At 33.7% G+C, this 19,852-nt stretch overlaps 1 pseudogene; it reads left to right on the top strand.

The window, feature by feature from the left end:
* Window positions 1-842: 842 nt before the first annotated feature.
* On the top strand, window positions 843-19,102 carry LOC119640542 (annotated as a pseudogene).
* The last annotated feature ends 750 nt before the right edge of the window (window positions 19,103-19,852 follow it).

Raw genomic sequence — 19,852 nt, 5'->3', positions numbered from 1 at the left:
CACTTTTGTAAATGTTTTTTTTTTCATTAATTTGAACTTTTGCGACATGTTCTTGACTTGTTAATTTTTGCAAAGTTTTCGACTTTGATTATATTTTTTCTTTTCTTTCTTTTTTGTTCTGCCGTCTTTTTTTTGAATCTTACTCGCGTTTCGAAAGAATGAAGAGTCCCTGCTCGGGCCCAGGGAAATGGAAATACACAAGAAATTTATATTTTTGCAGGGACTCTTTATTTTATAATTATTTTATTAGAGATTTTTTATTCAAAGCCACGTCTCTCTTATCCGGCGACTCGAAAACCACGCCACGCGACTCTCTTAACTAAACTAAAGTTATCCTATTCTATTCCTATTCTATTCTTAATCTATTAGGGTAGTAATCTATTACTATCCTATCTTAATCTATTCTTATCCTATATTTATTCTACTCTTATACTATGTTTATCCTATTCTTACCGTATCTTACTGTCTACCAGTGCTCTCTCCACAGTCAAAAACGGAGAACCCGTGTGGTCAAAACGAGAGACGACCTTGGGTCCTCACAATATATATATACCCTTTGTTGGTGGTGTTTTGTAATTTAGAATTAAGTAATATTTTTGTCGAAGTTCTCTCTGAAGTTTTTCCACCATATGTTGCTACATATTTGTATAGAAAATTATGTATGCTGCCTTGAATACGCCGCGCACCTCTTGTGTTGAAGAGACCGATTTCAAACTTGTGAGGGTCAAGTTGTCATTTTTGTCCGTGGCAGCTTTTCACCGAATGGAAATGTCCTTCATGTGAAAAAGTGTTGCAAATGTATTAAAATCACTTTCTTTTATTTTTGATCCTTTAATATCATAATGATTAAAACAGTTTTAGTGTTTAATAACCGTGGCAAACCAACCCAGTTCTCTCTGAGTTGTTCAGTCGTTTTAAGCTATTTCTAACAATTTTCCATTTTATTCTTACAACTTCTGTCGTTACAGTTACATTTATCTTCTGTGTTAGTTCATCGGCTAACGCCCTGCCAGCTACCTTCCAGTGAATATAACCCCCTTTCTGTCTTCCTAACTCCATATATTTCTTCAAAAGATCACTAAAAATCACGTCAGGGATGAAGACCATTTTAATAATATAAAATAATAATATAAATATAACAATACCATAATAATACAATAATAATAATATAATAATAAGACGTATAATAATAATAATAATAAATAACCTAATATGGAAAAAAACAAAAGATAATAATATTTGTTAATATTTGTTTCTTTAATAATATTCTTAATTATTAGACCTAACTTAATTAGAATTTTTTTGTTTTGATAAATAGCTTGTATTCACTTGTACTCTCAGTCGTGGCCAAATTCAGACGCTTACTCTCAGATTAAACAAATTTTACACATACAGACTGACTTTTTCAATTATGTCCGTATACCCAAGTTCTTTTAATATTTTGTAAATGTTGAATTTTTATTATTTTGTATTAATTTTCTGTCTTTTTAAACAAACAAAATCTTATTAATATCGCGTTTGTTGTCTTTGGTACGTAGAACAAGGACTTGCAACAGCAAATTATTAGGCAAATCTTCCAATTGGTATCGAAACGTGACGATAACGTCTGTAACTTTTTAGGGGGAGGCAGGTAGAAAAAACAAAAATCGCTATTGCATATGCTCATGTTTTATAAAAAGATTTATAAATCTCTGCATCTCTGCATTTAGCCTAATCGGAGTTTCCGATTACAAGCTTAACTTCATATGATTGGGTTAATATCTAATGACCATTGCGACATTTACAACGTGAGAGAAACAGCTGAGCACTTAATGTTCAAATGCAAAAATTCGATAGTATCAGAAATCGCTTTAAATTTTTTTCATCCTTTTTAGATGTAAAATCAATCAAGCTATCTACCGCCACTACGCAACGTTATATTTTGTCAACGGTAAATAACGTTAGACCTGAGGCATAACAATGTCAGTCTACCAAATTTCATCATCGTATCTCGAAAATTGCGACCTGTTTAAATAAAAATGTAATACATAAAAAGGCAGATAAGATGAAAGCGATTCAATAATGATTCTGAATTGATCGGCGTAGTTGAACTGGGAAAAATTCTATGAACTAGCTTAATTGATAAATAAACCAACCGAAGTAATCGATCTTTGCAATTATTTCTCACTATTAGCGACGATATCTTGAATGATACAGAAGAGAAAATACCCCTGAAATAAATCATGCTTCTAAAAGATATACTTTACAGGATACCAATATGAGTCGTTATAGGAACTTCTAGAATTAGCTGTTATAGGCGTTGGGCAGTTCGGAAAAGTCTATCAGTATCTAAAGCCTTTATATGGCTGCATTTACGCAATTAAGAAAAATATTAAACCGGTAGCGGGCAGTTAGTTCGAGTAAGTATGAACAATGAAAGAAAAAATGTCCGTTTTTAAACGGTGTCATTGTTTCTTTTCAGAAAACGTGCTTTGAATCAAAATGAGTACTCTTTGAACTGAAAATATTACTATTACATGTAGCCGAGGGAATACGCTGTATACATTCCAATGATTTAGTTCACATGAATCAGAAAATATCTTCTTTACAAAAATACCTTCAGCGCATAAATCGCCAATGCCACCAAATTTCTGAGACAACCGGCCTCATACTCGTTGGACGATTCTACATTGCTTTTACCAGTATTTATAGCTATTAGAACATTTATTTATTGTTTTAATTTAACGAAACGTTGAATTCCTAGTAACAAAATGCTGCGCTACATATATTCTGTAGTATCTCTTATTTATTTTCATATATATATAAGTTTTTTCATTTTCTTTTTTTGCTAGATTAACTGTACATTAAATATTAAACATGCACAAGAGTTTGCAGTTTTTGTTGAGTTTTGAGGCTTTTTTATGGTTTTTTTTTCTTCTTTTTTGAACTTTGTTTTAAGGTACTTAGTACAGCGCAGAGTAGGAAAACATAGAAAATAATAATTGTAACACTTTTCTATTCATAGGAATTTGGTAAAGCTAAAAAGTCGCGTTGTAGTCGTAGATAATAAAAATAAAGGTCCCTGCAATCAATAAATTTCTTGTGTGTTTCCATTTCCCTGGGCGGCTGAGCTTCCCCAGCCATTAGGAAAGAGGCGGAGACGTCCCCACAGTCTTTAAATAATTATCAAAAATAAAAATTATAAAATGGATAATAATACAAAACGCATTTAAAACTTGTTAAATAATGGAGGATGACTTCTTTAACGTACCCGACGCTAAAAGAGAGTTACGACAGGGTATAGTGGAATGTCAGAAACGTGGTTTAGTGTACAGCGTCAAATGGTTAGCTGAAATTTGCCACGGCCTTGCAGGCGTGGATATTGACGGCGAGGATGAAAGAGATAATTTCGGTATTCGGCTGGAAAGCAAAGCACCGAAAGAATATGATAATTATTTTCTGGGTAAAAGCAACTTTGATGTACGTGAATATTATAGAGCTGCTCATTTAGTGCGGAATGCTAGTTCTCCAGTTTTCAGATTCCTTCTTCTTTATGCCACTTTTATGGCAGCGGAGAAACGACGGTTGGATTCGGCCACGGATCAATCGAATCTAAATGACTCAAGTCACTTTAAAGACCTGGGTGAGATTTTGGTTACTTTGCGGGCAGAGCATTCGCGAAATAAATTAGACGGTTACGGCATGTATTTATACGGTGTTGTGATACAAGAGCAAAAGCGACCAATTCAAAAAAACGAATCGGAAACAATCAGGTAAACATTGAAAATCATAGCGATTTCTTTTATATATATTTTTATATATATTAATAAAGCTATTTTAAATGTATAATAAAGTTATTATATAAATTGTAGTCCACTTCAAAGTGGATGCATATGACGGTATGCGATCACACTACACCCTTACCGTTTTTTTTGGTTATTTGATTATTTGTTTATTTATTTAATTATTCCACCTATACTAGAAACTCAACTAAACAAATAACAGTCGAGTTCAATTGGCTCTTAATGGAAAACTTATATTAATTAATAAAAAAATTTAGTGTAAGTACAATAACACAAATAAGAAGAAAAAAAAAGAAAAAGAAAAACAAGCATGTACATTATCAGCATAGGGACACACTTACAACCGGTGCAGAACCAAATTGCAAATGAACCCCTAAACCATCGCAAACATGCATAAGCCTGGCAACCGATAATAGATTGTCAATAATTCATTTTCGAAACGTAACGATTTTTTAGGATAAAAGCTAATTTAAATACGACATAGGTAAATCGCGCGTATTAAGCAATGTTGCTTTAATAGACTTTAAAGAGTTCTTGCAAACGACTCTGAACAGCTCATAATTAAACTTACAATGACTAAGCTTAACCAAGATAAAGTGCCTGGAGAAGCGGTTAGAGACATTAAAGCGTATTTCATCAAGTAATGAAGGCGAGTCAATAGCACCATTTATTACTTTAATTAGAAAGGAAACGCCAAGAACAAATCTACGTTTCTCAAGAGACGGTAGGGACAGCAGAAGCAACCTATTTTCATACGGAGGAAGAGAGGCAATCGGATCCCAACCCAAATTTCTAAAGGCAAACAGCAAGAACTGCTTTTGAACAGATTCGATTGCATCTACGTAGCACCTATATGAAGGAGACCACACAACTGAGGCATACTCGAGTATGGGTCTAACCAAACACATGTACAGCCTTTTCGTAATGTAGGGATCATCAACCTCTTTGGACCACCTTTTTATAAAACCAAGCGCGGACCTAGCTTTGCTAATCGAGAGCTCAATATGCAAGTTAAAACGTAACCTATGGTCAAATAGAACGCCTAAATCTGTGATCGAATCGGCATCCTCGAACTTATGCGAATTTATGAAATACTGAGTAATGAATGACTTTCTTCTTGAGAATGAAAGCTTCTTACATTTACTCAGATTTAGTTTCAGAAGATTCAAAGAGCACCATACAACAAAATTATCCAAATCACCATGAAGCTGATGTGATTGCGATTCAACAGAGAAGGAAGAAAACAGTTTCACATCATCAGCATACATTAAGATCTGGCTGGAATTAACCACCGATGGGAGATCGTTAATGTATAAACTAAATAAAATGGGACCTAAGTGACTTCCTTAAAGGAACGCCAGACGTAACGGGGAATTCATCCGAGGTGATGAAGTTAAACAAAATCCTGAAGGATCTATTGTGCAGATAAGAGCTTATCCATTTCACTAAGTAGGGTGGGAAACCAGAGGCTTGGAGTTTAAAGATAAGTAAGTTATGGTTAACCATATCAAATGCTTTGCTTAAATCAGTGTAAATAACATCTGTGCGAGAGCCACTAGAAAAAGCCTTGAAAACATGACAGGTAAACTCTAACAAGTTGGTGACTGTAGATCGCCCTTTCCGAAAGCCGTGATGGTGCGGAGAAATATACGAATTAATGGCAAAAGCCATCTGCAGTAATAATGATGGATGAGGAAGTTAAATCTATGCCTCGCCACCGAGTAAGCGATATAGTCGAGCGCAAAGCCACTTTTCGAATATTTTTTGAATAGCGAGTTTTTTCTATTCTTGTGATATTTAATTGTCTTATTAAACCACGGGGGACACCTGCTTCGAGGTCGACAATGCTTGATCGGAACAGATGCAGCAATAGCTAGATTTAAGGTATTGTAGAACGATGACAATAAGCTTTCAATACTACCGGTTGAGAAATCAAGCGTCAAATGTGAAAGACGATGCTTTAGCAATACAATATTGATTTTATGAGAATCATAATAATTATTTAAAAAAGTTTGATTTGGCACATTAAGGCATTTCAACAAACCATCATTCATATGATGAAAGGAAATGCATATTTATGGATGATAAGGATCCTCAGGTAAACTAAAAGGTGGACAACGATTTACGTTAATTTCGGGAAAATTGGCAAAGCAGAGATCAAGCAGTCTACCATTACAATTAGGGGTACGATTATATTGACCCAAATTATGATCAAACAATTCACTAAAGAACACAACAGCCCTATGAGACATTGAAGTAGCTTGTGAGACTTGTCCAGTCTGGTGACCAACATTCACACGCGAACAGCCAGGAGGAGAGGATGATTTATTTTTCTCTTCATTACTTTTAGGCGATGGCGCTTGATTAGAGTGAGTGGCGACTCTGGGTGGAGATATCCTTGCCACTTCAGCGTAGCTTAAAACAGAAGGACTTGCCGGCTTGTTTGTAACTGTTTTGCTACCAACCGACTCAGCAATATCGAAACATTACTGTTCATTTTAGAGTTAGAGGGAGCGGTAACTTGTACCAACGAATCAGATTTGGAAAAAGCCAGAGGTGACGTCCCACACGCTACGCTACGAGCAGAAGATGAGTATCCAATAAAACGACACTCATCAAACCTAGACTTAATGAGCTCAAACTTTTCCCACAAAGAGCCGAGATTTCTACTCAATTCCAAGAAACCATAACGGGTCTCCGTGAAAAGTTTATAAAAATCAATGTCCCGCTGCCTACAGTCAGGACGTCTTAAGCCTTTAGACGGGTCACCGACTGCGTCAGCAGCACCCCCGAGAATACCTTTAGAGAGAAAATTGTTAATGTTTTGACAGACGTTAACAATTTTCTGTTATGGAAGAGAATTTCTTTTTAACGGTAATTTTTAAATAATTAAATTCTTAAGTATATAGTGTTTATTTACAGCTTTGAATGCTTAGTTTTTAATTATATTTGGTTAAATTTTGTATTCATAGTCTTTTTGGTTTATAATTTTTCATTTCTTAAATTTAGTTTACTAGATTTTTATAGTGTTTGACATGTACTTTATTTGTATTGTTAATTGTTTTGTTTTTGAATCTTAGCTAGATAGTAAGTTGTATTTGGGTGTGTTTAGTTTAGGTTGAGGCTTGCCTTGGGTATTTGTAGCCCCTTTATTTAATATTCAAATATAATTGTCTTCCCAATATGTCTCATTACAAAGTTAATCTTCTTGATTTTAATATTTTCTTAAATAATCTTCATATATTTGTCGTCATTGGGTGGGTTTAATACAATGTCGCTGCTATAGTTATATCCCTTTTAGATGTTGTTGTATTTCATTATTCTTGAATAATCTTCATATGTTTGTCGTTATTGGGTGAGTTTAATGCAATGTCTTTGCTATTCCTCATTTATGTGGTTATATTCCCTTATTTACTCTTTTCACTATTCCTCATTTCAATGTGTTCTTCACATACATGGTTTAGTAAGATCTCTTAACTTTTTGTTTTAAATATCTATACTTTATATATTTTAATATTCTACGTATCTATCTGATCTTCTTAATGTTAACATATTTTGTATATTTTTCATATATACATATTTTTTTTTTTTCATGTTTCTTTCTTTTTTTTTGATTTGTATTCTAATTGCGGGTAGGGTGAATGCTGCTTATTGTTTGGTTGGCACGGAACTGCTGTCTATGTATGCCTTCCTTGATTACGTCTTGGTAATCAATAGTGTTGACGTCGTCGCCAAAAAATAGTGGATGGGCATGTTTGAAGTCCAAGGGGGTGAAGAAGGATGTGCCGTGGTCTGCCTTGAAAGGTTGAGTGTTGTCCTCGGGTGGGATCATTTCGTGGGCGGGAGTTATAGGAGGTGTGTAAAAATTATTTGGCTGCCTGACAGGATCGGTCGCAGGATCGTCATGTAATATAAAAGTTGTTTAAATGCAACAGAGTGTAGTGTTGACCAAATGTGTTGCAGTATTATTTGGAAGGATTCCCTATGAATCCTTCCCTGGCAAGGGTACTTAGAAAAAGGATGAGGTGTAAGTGTATCCCTATTCTGCTCGGCTTCAGAACGCCAAGTCTTTCCGTCGCTCATAATGCCAATTAGTCTCAGCTCGAGACGGTCCCTAAACCTTTAACGTAGACGAGTTGAACGCCTTGTATTTTTTTTAGCGAATTAAATGCTTTGATTGAATTGTTTAATAACAATTGACTTTTTTAAAAAAATGTGCACTATTTATACTTAATTCTAACAGGTGACTTAATGCTAATGTAAACACTAATTAATTGGGGCGCCTGGTATCGCATTGCATTTCGTAATGCAATACCCAGCCAGTTGAAGTGCGACAAAATTTTTGTTTTTCTCCTTCAAAGTGGATGTATATAACGGTATGCGATCGCTCTACAAAATAAAGCTATTATATAAATAATGTTATATATATATTAATAAAGCTATTTTAAATATATAATAAAGCTATTAATTAAATAAAGCTATTATATAAATAAAGCTATTTATATTTAAATATAAATTATATAAATTAATATACAGCAACAGAAAAGGCCAGTTAGATTTTTCCAATAACAAATAAAAGCGGTTGAAGAAGTGTTTGTGGCTATAAGCTCAAACTAGACGGATGCTTTTGGTTATATTTTCGGTTATACGTTGCGTTTTGGGTTATTGCATCGTATACTCGTTGTACTTGTTTCAACAGCATTTCGGATGTTGTAGTCTCGATTTGTAATAAATTTCTATTGAGTGTCTCCCAGAGTTCATTGGGTGGCCTAAAATTCTTTTTTGGGTTTAATGACAACAAGCGATTTTTACGAAACATCCTTGGAACATTCAAAGTCGAATGCCCGATGTTTAAAGTATTTTGAGATTTTAAAACGGTTTGTTTGGATTCATCATTAAGAGCCAACAATGTATCATCGGTGTGTTGACATAAACACTGCTTTGAATAATCTTGAGGAGGAACCCATTGACTTAATACAATATTAGCATAATCGCTTCCCATCTCTTCACTCCCTTCATCGTCTACAACTTTTATATTCGACTTTTTCTCAGCTGCTGACAATTTGCCGCTCCATCTGGTGTAATCTTCTTCTTCTTTCCTGCTTGTTAAAAATGTCTTAAAAGTTTTTTTTCCAGACAGCTTGCTTTGCTTCTTAGAAATAATTTTATTTTTTATACAAAGCAAATTATGCTCAATATCACCATCACTTTAACTTTGATGAAATTCGTTTAGGAGGCCTTCCAAGCGTTTTTCCCCTTTCTCAGATATGAGCACTTTCTTGTCATTAGCCGTTTGGAAACCTGTGGGTTTGTCGGCTTGTGCACTGCTCTTTGCATTTTTTTAAATTTGAATTTCATGCGATCTTTTATATCTTTCTTTCCAGTTTCTTTTTCGAATATTAGCCTTTTGCTGGTTGCGGTTGTTTTACACTTGGATTCCATACTTTTATTCGATATCCGAGCTTTTATATCTTTTAATTCAGTTTGATAATCCGTTTCCTGCAAATCGTCTTAAATTCTCTTAGGATATTTTGCTTTCTTGCGATATGGAGATTTTTTTACCATTGGCTGTTTGAAGACCTGCAGAAATAAAAAAAAAATTATAAAAATAAGCATCAAAAGAGGGTTAGGAATCCACACCTTGCGTTATCTGCTTATTTGCTTGAATTTAGATATATTGGGAAAGTTATTATTATTATTATTGATCTTCTCGTTTTGATCTAAGATTTCTTGTGTGCAAATGGGGGCCAATGAGTCATCTTCATCTTCATCCCAATCATCATTTTTACTTATCCCAGTTTTACACTAATTAGTTGGCACTAAAGCTGAAAAATTTTAGATTAACCTAAATATTGTCTCTTCACAAATTTTAAAAACACCTTACTTTGACTTACGTTGTACGTGTCGTCTTTCTCGATATCGTCGTAACAACGATCTGAAGCTATTCCTAAGAAGAATGTACAAAGTTAGACTTGTTAGTAAAAGCCTATAAAGAGCCACTTACTTTCTTTTTCTGGCGTAGAATCATATGACTTTCTAGAATTCAAAAAATGATTAACATGCAGCACTGAAGATGAACATGTGCTCATATTCTCATTGGCATAAAAAGCAGCGGTAAGTTTTTCCTACAAATTTGATTTCGCCTTTTGTTTCGATTCACGGCTATAGTTACGTTTCGGTTTCTCCAGTATTATAAATAAAGGGCTCCGTTGCAAATTTCATAATTTACTCTCAGGCGATGCTGTAGGACTGTTAAAAGACGTTGTGGAAAAGTCCTCAAATATTATATCCACTATTGTCTTCTTTTTGTTGTCACCACGAGCTCTTTCTGGTGCGTCTATGTTGTTGTTTTCTTCTTTCATCATAACTTTCACTTCATTGCAACATTCGATTAATTCTGTATCAGTGATATGAAATTCACTTCCATTTGTCGATAACTCAGCAGACTGTGACAATAATTTATGTCATGATATAAATTTTTGTGAGGCTGTCAAGTTGTCAAAATTAATTGTTGAGGTTTGCACATAAGACCGGGAATCTGCTAAGGACATTATTTCATCTTCGTATCGATCCAGGCGTTTTTCTAAAGCGATATTTTTTTGAATTACCAATGTTTTATTGATATCATTCGGGCCGTCCAAGCAACTTTCTTCACTTATGTTGTTCTGCAATTTATGTTTCCTTTGCATCCGCTTCTGATAGACAGATGTGTAGGATCTTTGGGGAATAGATTCTATGTTTTCATCCATTTTTCAAATTTAATAAATTGATTTTTAATTTTTCTTGATTTTCTTCTTTTCTTCTTTCTCCTAGATATATTGTTGTATATTTGAAATTTAATTGATGTACATTTTATATTTTATCGGTTATCGGGTTGTAACAGGCACTGTAGTGGGGAGGGAAAAAAAAGGAAAGAAAAAGGAAAACCTTGGCAACCTTGAAAAATCGACAAGCGGCGCGTAGGAATAAAGAAAAAAAGGGAAACTTGGGGAACTCTGAAGGAAGAAAAAAAGTTCTGGATAATGGCGTAGAGTGGTTTTGTTTTGATTTTACTTTTTGTGGATTTTTAGCACAATTTTTAAAGGAAATCTTTGAGAGTGTTCTTAAGATATTATAAAAATATTGAAAGGGAGAACTTTCACTTTCGTGCTATCTATATATCGATGGAATTATTCCAATCAATCTGATGAATTCTTGCCAAAAATGGCATGTGATAAAACCTTGTGACTTTGGTGCATAACAACAACAAAACCTCCAAATCACTTTTGGTCGCCTTTTACTTTCGAAATTATAAAAATATATAAAGGGAGAAACTTCACTTGGTTCTACCTTGACACGTTTTTTTGAGAAGAAGAAAAAAGATGGCGCTCCGCGGATTCTTCTAGCGTGCTAAATCTTTGTTCGTTGGGAGAGTTTAAAATAAACCTAGTTTTGCGGTGCCATCGTGATTTAACGAAAGGATAGCTATTGTGTTGAGTCGTTCAAGGAAACGATAACCGCATTTCCCACATCTTTAATAACGAAAACCGGCCCGAAGCAAAAAGGGAAAAAAATGTAAGAAGGAAGGAAGTTAAATCGTCCGGCGTAACGCCCGGAGCACACCGTCTCTAAGAGGGAAGCAAACCTCGGCTTATCTTACATGTATTATTAATTCTACTTTTTTTACGATAATTCCAGCACTTATAATTACTTAAAGCACCTTTCAGCTGCCGCGATGCGCATCGGCGTGGTTGGCGTTTTCGTAAGTCGTTTATTAAAATTAATTATTAACCTAGAGCGTAAATTTTGTATCGGTAATGTTATACTAATTCGTATTAAGATAGTGATAAGCTTGGATACTAACTATTCTTCCTTTTTTTTTTTGAAATTTGTGAATTATACATATGGAATTAAAACTGTGGATTACATTCATTGAAAGGGAGAGTAAAGAAATGCTTTGTTATTAAAGGTAACAGTACTGGTAAGACTTCCGGCGGGAGACGGAGAGTCTAGGTAGAGGCTAGGTGGTCAGGGCATGGGTTGGATTGGTTTAAAGCTTTTTTTCCAGATTTGACAATAAGCATGTTTTTATTCTAAAATAAGGAAATATCGTAGCGAGGCAAGTGCCTAACACGTGTCTGTATATCCGATACTTGGACACCCCCCATCCGACGAGCCAGGCCGGAAAACACGCGAAAAATTATGAGAATCAGACGAAACATCCGTGTTTAGGTAGAGTTTGCGAAACGTTACAGGGTGCCGCGGATTAATTGGTGGCCTAGCGATGGTGATCCTGGCCTGGTATATTTTTCTCATTTATTACAAGCAACTCTGTGCATATTCGTACTCTTCTTATTCTATTTTGGTATAAAAGAAATAGCCGATTAACGGTTTTTAGTCAGAAACCATTTTGCAAGCGCTTGTGAAAGATTGGCAAAGAAAAATTTTTGTAATAAGAGAAGAGATTATAATAAAAATATATAGAAAACAATATCAATTAAACCAAAAATACCAAAAAATTATTATTGTTATTATTATTATAATTTTAGACTAATGAAATAAATTCTTAGACTAAAAAAAAGAAGACATTGAGTACTAGCAGCACAGGCTATCGGCGCTAACCAAAAAATTAAAATTCATATAAACTATTATTTCAGTATTTTGAGTTTATTATTGTGTACTTTGATAATAAAGTAAAGTTTTCATCTCATTATATCAATATTATACGTTGCATACACCACCATATATTGTAATGAATGGCCGTGGCAAAGAAACAAGGCAAAAATCCTGCATAATAACCATTGAATACAGAAGTGAAAATTACTTGTTTCAAGCGATTATTGAAATCATTGCGTAGTAGTTCAATTTCATCACGTATGGCTTACGTTGAACAGCGCAGCAATGCAATGGTAACGCATTGAAATAAGCTCCTCTTATCTCACAAATGAAACGCAAAAATGGTTCAATTTTTAACCAATTTAAACCAAAAATTAAATAATACACAACAAACCTGAAAGTATAAGAATAAAAAAATTAAAAAATTAAAACAAATGTGTCCTTACTTCCTGCTTTGATCTATAACTTACAGACGTATTAGCAAAAAAATGGATAAATTATTTTGATTGTTGTACATCACAACAACACAGAAGACCAGCGTGGCTAATATAATATCTTCGATCAGGAATTTACATATACGCCACAGCCGGTGATATTCACGAGCTCATAATCAATTGTGGTGCTGTTTGAGCAGGTACAGACTTTCTTTTAAAAATTTGGAGATTAAAAAACAGTAAACTTATCACAATCGTAACAATACTTTTCTTGCTCTGATATCTGAGAAAAGAAGGTTATTAAATAAAACTTAAATTGGTTATCCGACGTTTCGAAATTCAAATTAGATAAGCCATTTAAAAATTCTCTCCACTGAGCATTCATCGATAAGTTTATGGGAGAGTAAGCAGCAAACATTGAGTGGATAAGTTCGTTATACTATTATTATATTCCTATATTCTCTTCACACAAATATTTTATGAAAACCTTATCAGGATATTGTTTATGTTTGATTGTGGAAGTCACCAATTTGTTCGATAAATATTAATGTTAATAAATTGCATAGCAGCAGCGCAAGTGGTAAAAAGAAACATCATTGATTCATTCAATAATTCAGAACTATTTGCAAACTCTGGTAAATATATATTTATATATATATAAGCTTCGGCATGATGCTATGTGTAGAGCTATATTCTTCCTCTTTAGAATTGTCACGCATGACGTCACTAATACTTCACTTCAGGCTTTAATCCAAAGACACTCAGATGCAATGAGAGGCTTCTCTTATTTTACGAGAAAAACTTTTTTTTTTTTTTTTTTTTGGTATGTTGAATAGAGATGGACTAAGCCAATAGATTTGTGGCTTATATGTCCAGATAATAAACTGTCGTAATTTTTGGTCACAATTATGTACAAAAAGTAACAAAAAAAAGCGCCCGTTATAACTGGAGCCAGCATATTAAGTGTAATTGTGTACGTGTGTGTAATTGTGCTTGTTAAGTTCTTGAAAGTCAAACAGTGTTGCAAACTTTGGCTGCAAACGAAAAGGAATGCTATGGTAATAGAAGATGATTGAACGCAAAAACGAAAGAAAAAAAGGAAAGAAGAGGAAAAAAAATTCTAAAAGGATAAATTAGCTTTTCTAATAAAGCAAGTTAGTTCCCCGAGATGACGTACATTTTTTGCTGCAAATAGATCGAGGAGACAGTCATATAACTTGAAGAAGCTAAAGGAATCTCTAATGCCATCAAGCCTGTGTCATCTGAAGATTAGATGCTCGGCAGACTCAACAACATTCCACACTTCACAAAAATCACATGGTAAAGCACGAATCAATTTTAAATAAACTTTGTGTGACCACTCATGAGTCTATAAAGAATTTTGATTTCCCAGGAATTAAAAGAAGATACATAAAAGTGTTTGAATTGAAATGTGGGATTTAATTTATAGAAAAGGCGATTGGATTTAACGCCCGCTATTTCTTTAAATTCGTCGTTTAGCTGTTGAAGGATGTGGGTGCGAATTGCCCGAATTGCTTCATTGGGAGTGTATTTGATGGACAAAATTGTCCCATCAACACGAGCTCTCCCTGCATGAAAGTCGGCTTTTACATTTAAAAAAAAGCCGCAGTGACCAGATACCCAAACGAGGTGACAGTCATCCACTTGAGATCCGTGCAACATCTTATGAATATCAACCACATATTGATTCTCTGCATCTCTTTTATTTATTAGAAGTAGAGCTGACCTGCTGTCAGAAAAAATAACAAACCTTCTGATACCATCGGAGATAGCAACCTTAATAACATGTCGAATGGCGAACAACTCAATAAAAGTCGAGGAAAGTTCCTCTTCTACTTTAACTCGATGTACTGTTTCAGATAGATGTTTCACGACCGAGAAGCCAGATACATTATGTCATGCATATATATCGTAGCCGTTGTTGTAATAAAAAAAGGAGCTTTTCTTGGCATAACAACCTCATACAAGAGAAGTTGACATTTTGTGTTGAGGTAGAGATCGATTCAAGAGTGTTCATGAAGACTCTGCATATGATGGTAATGAAATTCAAGGGAGGAATTGAGTCTATATTATCAAAGATATGACAAAGATTGACTATATTATCAAAGAAGACAGTGTCACAGAGATATAACTTCTTAAAAAAAAGAAGGATTTATCAGCTTGATCTTAATTAACTCTTTGGCAGTGCAAAAAAGAGCACCTTCGGAAACGGGTTACTCACCAGATATGACATCGATTCGAGAATGTTCATGAAGACTCTGCATTTACTGGTAATGAAATTCAAGGGAGGATTGAATCTAACTTATCAAAAATATGACGAATTTTTTGTTAGCAAAAAGTATAGCTGCAAGTGACAGTATCACTGAGAGATATAAGTTCCTGAAAAAAAGGAAGGATTTATCATCTTGACTTTAATTAACTCTTTGGCAGTGCAAAGAAGGGCTCTTTCGGAAACCGGCCATTCACCAGATATGACATTCAGAATATGTTGAAGAGTTGAGGGAGTCAGTCCAGTACAACGTTTTAACGTTCGATTTTCAAATGCTTGTATACGTTTCTCAATATATTTTGGGAAATTGCAACATGTGGAATGTGCAAATTCAATTTTGGACCTGACTAAAAATTTGTATACACAGTCACAGCGTTTTTAGTAGGCAAGCCTGACTGATTTTTTGTCATGAGTCTTTGAACGCCTTTTCATAATGCCCACGAAGGGTTAAGCTGTCATTTCAAATTCTCCCAACAAATCGAAGAGATTTTACCTGATTAACTTGGGAACCTTTGATAGGAAGTCTGATTTCACGTTTAGAACCTTTGGCAAAATAAATAGTGTTTGTCTTGCTGGGGTTAAAATATAAATTAAGATCAGCGCGTGCATCGAAAAACAAGTTCGCTTTCATCGAGAGTTTATTGACAGCTGCTGAAAAAGGTGAGTCTGCAGATACAATTAGAAAATCATCTGCATATTGAAAAATATGAGTCTTGTCATCTTGAAGATCATGCAAAGAAGCTGCGCATAAATTGAAGACAATAGGACTTAAACAACTGCCTTGTGGGATACCACCGTATATTTCAATTTTTTCGGTACCCATCACCAACACACGCTTGGATAAAAAATTCACAGCCCCACAGCCGCATTGAAGAAGAATCGAAAAGTTTAAGAGAATTCTACCAAGCTTAATCAAGTTGAAATCAGAGGGCTTGTCGATAGCCTGTTTACTAGGCGCAATTAAAACGTTTGCGTTATCTGCTCTTTTTTTTTCCTTTGTTTCACTAACACCGGTAAACACAAAAATTATCCAGCTGCCGTTTGCAGGGATGATGTGCTGTATCGAGTGTGAATGAAATGCGAATGCGAAAAATAACTAGTTTTCTAGTTTGGACAAATACCGTTGCCAAGTAATAAAAAATATAAAATTGGGGGACTTTTGCTGACAACTTTACAATTAACATAAAGTATTACGTTCTTTCTGTAAATAGCACAGAGTATTATGTTCGCTCTGTAAATAGCATAGAGTATGACGTTCGTTCTGTAAATTAGCAAAAAATTTAGCTACTGTTTTGTTTAATTTGATAATTTAAAAAAAATTATGGCGGTCTACTTTTAGGCTAACTTGTAAAATTGAAGAAATTAAGAAATTTTATCTGGAAACATAAAACAACTATTTTCGACATTAGATATAAAAGTCGAATTTCAAGCATTAGATTTGATTTCTTATTCACAACTATGTTATCCTTTTTCCTACTTCCTATGAAATGCTTAATCCGCCTTCATCAAAACAGAGTAAATTGTTATAAACTAACGAATGCAGAAATTTTACCAACTCGGCTTAGGAAATGTTAAAGAAATATGAAATTCACTTGACATGTGTAGAAATGTAATATTTTATACATTTTATGTATTTAATGTATTTTGCAACTGTAAAGCTGGTATTGTGTGTGTGTGTGTGGTTGTTGCTGTAAATCTTGTTGCTATAAAGCTGGGCTTCGAGCCGAACACAAAATCTAAAACAATTTATTGCTTTTAATAAATAAGAAAAACGGTGAGCAAAAAATCTCTCTCCTCTGTTAAATAAGAAAAAGTAACAAAGCAATCGTGCACAGAGAAGGTTTCACCTCGAGAAATTCAACACAGAATAAGAGCTTGTACACCGTCCGGACATTTTATATTTTGTTTTCATGTTATGACTTTTTAAAAAATTAGGCATTAGACGGTCGCAAAATAATCCATTTTTAATATTTCAAAATTCGACCATTAGGTTGAATACAGCAACACAAAGGCACTCTTCTGATATCCAGATAGATATGCAGGATATTTCAAGGTCGCCCTTGTTCATACATAATTTTTTTTATTTGAGACTTAATATGAAGAATGGTGCTTAAAACCATTCGATCCAATCCACATTTTGTCTTCTGTGTTGATCCGTCAGAGAGTGAATTAGGTATTTTGGATTTGATTCAAGTATTTATTGAGACTTTGCATAAATGCTTTGAGAATGTGTGTGGGTTTGATTTAATTTTTCACGCTAATGCGTATATCATATACTTTCCAAATTGGTAATGGGTGGGATAGTTTTGCAAACAAATATGAGCGACATAATGGCAAGGATTGAGTAGCAAAATAAGCTGGTTAAACAAGAAGCTAGCATATCATGCACCAATCCATCTAATGAATGTGAAAAGTATATAAGAAGCTGCAGTTTGATGCAAACAAGCATTACTTACATGTTTATTTAATTTCCTTCAGGATACGCCGTTATTATACATTGGCCGGTATTCTCTCGTTTTATCAGCGATCGGACAACAAGGTAAAAGTATACACCAAAATTCCGGACTGCATTAAATGGATTTTGGTAATGATTGAACAGAAACTTCATTTACGAATTAGACGATTAAGGCTATCCTGGCTTTGAGTACCAGATATTTGTTGATAAATACCAGATATTTGCTTGATATTTTCAATTTTGATAATTTATGACTTTCGAAGCAGATGTCTTTAAGTTTGAATAAAATTAAATTCTCTGAATGAGCCGACAGCCTGTGTTGCTAGTGCTCAATGTCTTTTTTTTAGTCTAAGAATTCAATTCATTAGTCTAAAATTAAAATAATAATAATAAATTCTCTGAAAATTAAATGAAAATTAAAATATGATTTTTAGAATATATCGACTGTCATCAACATGTGTTTAATTGCATTTTGGAATTTTTGATTCATTTTGCACATGTGGGTTTGGTGAGGCTCGATTTAAAGCAATCCAACTCAATGTCCAATGTAAATGTAATCCAATATAATTCTCATTTAACAGAAGCCTACATTTCTGACCCTTTAACAGAAGTGCGAGCTCACACTCTCACACACTCTAATACCTCATTTACTTTATGCTCACTCACGTAACAGAATCGAAACGTTGCAATTTATCGAAAGCAACTTCGTGCTCTCTCCATTCTCCACACATGGTTCTTTTTTTTTAAACCTTGTAAAGGAAAAAGGCAGCTAACAGATTTTGGCGAGAAATCAAAACACGGTGCCACGCCTACATTGAATTTGATTTTTTAAAATTGCTCACCTTTGACGATTTGAATCAACGCCTGAACAATATTGGACTTGGATATGGAAAAGGAAATTGAAGAACTGAATACGAAATACAATGCCAAATGACAACCTATTGTAGATGATATGAACGCAAAACGCAAATGTGAACGGAAAATTAATAATACCTTATGCAAAATTTAATAAGATTGAAAGTATTGGCAAAACTAATAGATGAAAAAAAAATCAATTTGTATATACGAGCGGAACCGCTAAGAATTACGTTGTTTTTGATGGAGATTCATTTAAAAACAATTGGTTTTTTTTTGATGTGGTGATCGTTTCCACTCTACAATAAATCGTTTTTGCAGACGATTATAAGATGCACGATATCGTATACCTCCAAATATACATTGGACGGAAAGCTAAACAGAAAATTGTAGAAGCAAGTCTACATCATCAGCATTACTACTCCTGTATTAACTCTCACCAGTGCTCTTCTCCAATCTGCAATTTTAAGGAAATTCTTAGAATAAAGCACGTTCTTTGTGACCGCTTAAAATTATGTTTATTAGAGGATTTGTAGAACAAGCAATCAGAACAACTATGAACATGAAAGTAGCTATAAAAAGTAATTAGTGGTTGAACTTATCTATTAATTATTTTTCCTTATATACATGTATAAATGTTATAATATATTAACTTTTTTATTCTTTTTTGGTTTCTTCGTAGAGTACTTAAAAGCATATACGTATTATCTTCTTCGTATTATTCTTCTCTGATCTTAGCAAGACTAAATATTTCTCACTTTCCATTGCCTTCGTTGATATTAGTTGAATTTTGAGACGTAACTAATAAGTTTAAATATATAAACATATATATAAGAAAAACTTTAAAATTTATACATTTTTATATTTATATATTTAACTTTCTTTTCTAAAATAAGTCGAGAGCCTTTGTTTCTAATTCTCCATGTTTTCTTTAAGTCTAAGAATTTATATCATTATTTCGTTTTCCTTCACTTCAGAAAGAATGGTCTAAACCATTAAAAATCGGATTTAATTATTTAAAATAAAAAAGTTGTTCTTCTCCAAATATCCTAAAATCATTTAAGAAAATGTGTTTGACCATTTATTTATTTTTTTTTTTTTTTGCTTTCTGGCAACAGTATATTAAACATAACAGATCATTTTCATAGAAAATTCCACTAAGAAAATTCCACACTAAGTTTAATCATTTAAATAATCTACTTCCTCAGTTCGTCCTTTATATACTAAAGGTTAATATTATGTGTGCGTCCTACATACGAAGAATAAATAATTCTAAAAGTAAAAAAAAAAATGCTTTTTATTATAAAAATAAAGTGGCGTGATTTTTTTTATCAATTACAGTTTTGTTATATTTCATTGGTTACGTATATACATATACATATGTGCGATTGAAATGAATTAATCACACATTTACATTTACTCTGTTGTTGTTTTTTATGGA

This window comes from Glossina fuscipes, unplaced genomic scaffold (genome assembly GCF_014805625.2).
Source record: "Glossina fuscipes isolate IAEA_lab_2018 unplaced genomic scaffold, Yale_Gfus_2 121, whole genome shotgun sequence".
Classification (NCBI taxonomy): Eukaryota; Metazoa; Arthropoda; class Insecta; order Diptera; family Glossinidae; genus Glossina; species Glossina fuscipes.
This window is presented reverse-complemented; position numbering and strand designations above follow the sequence as displayed.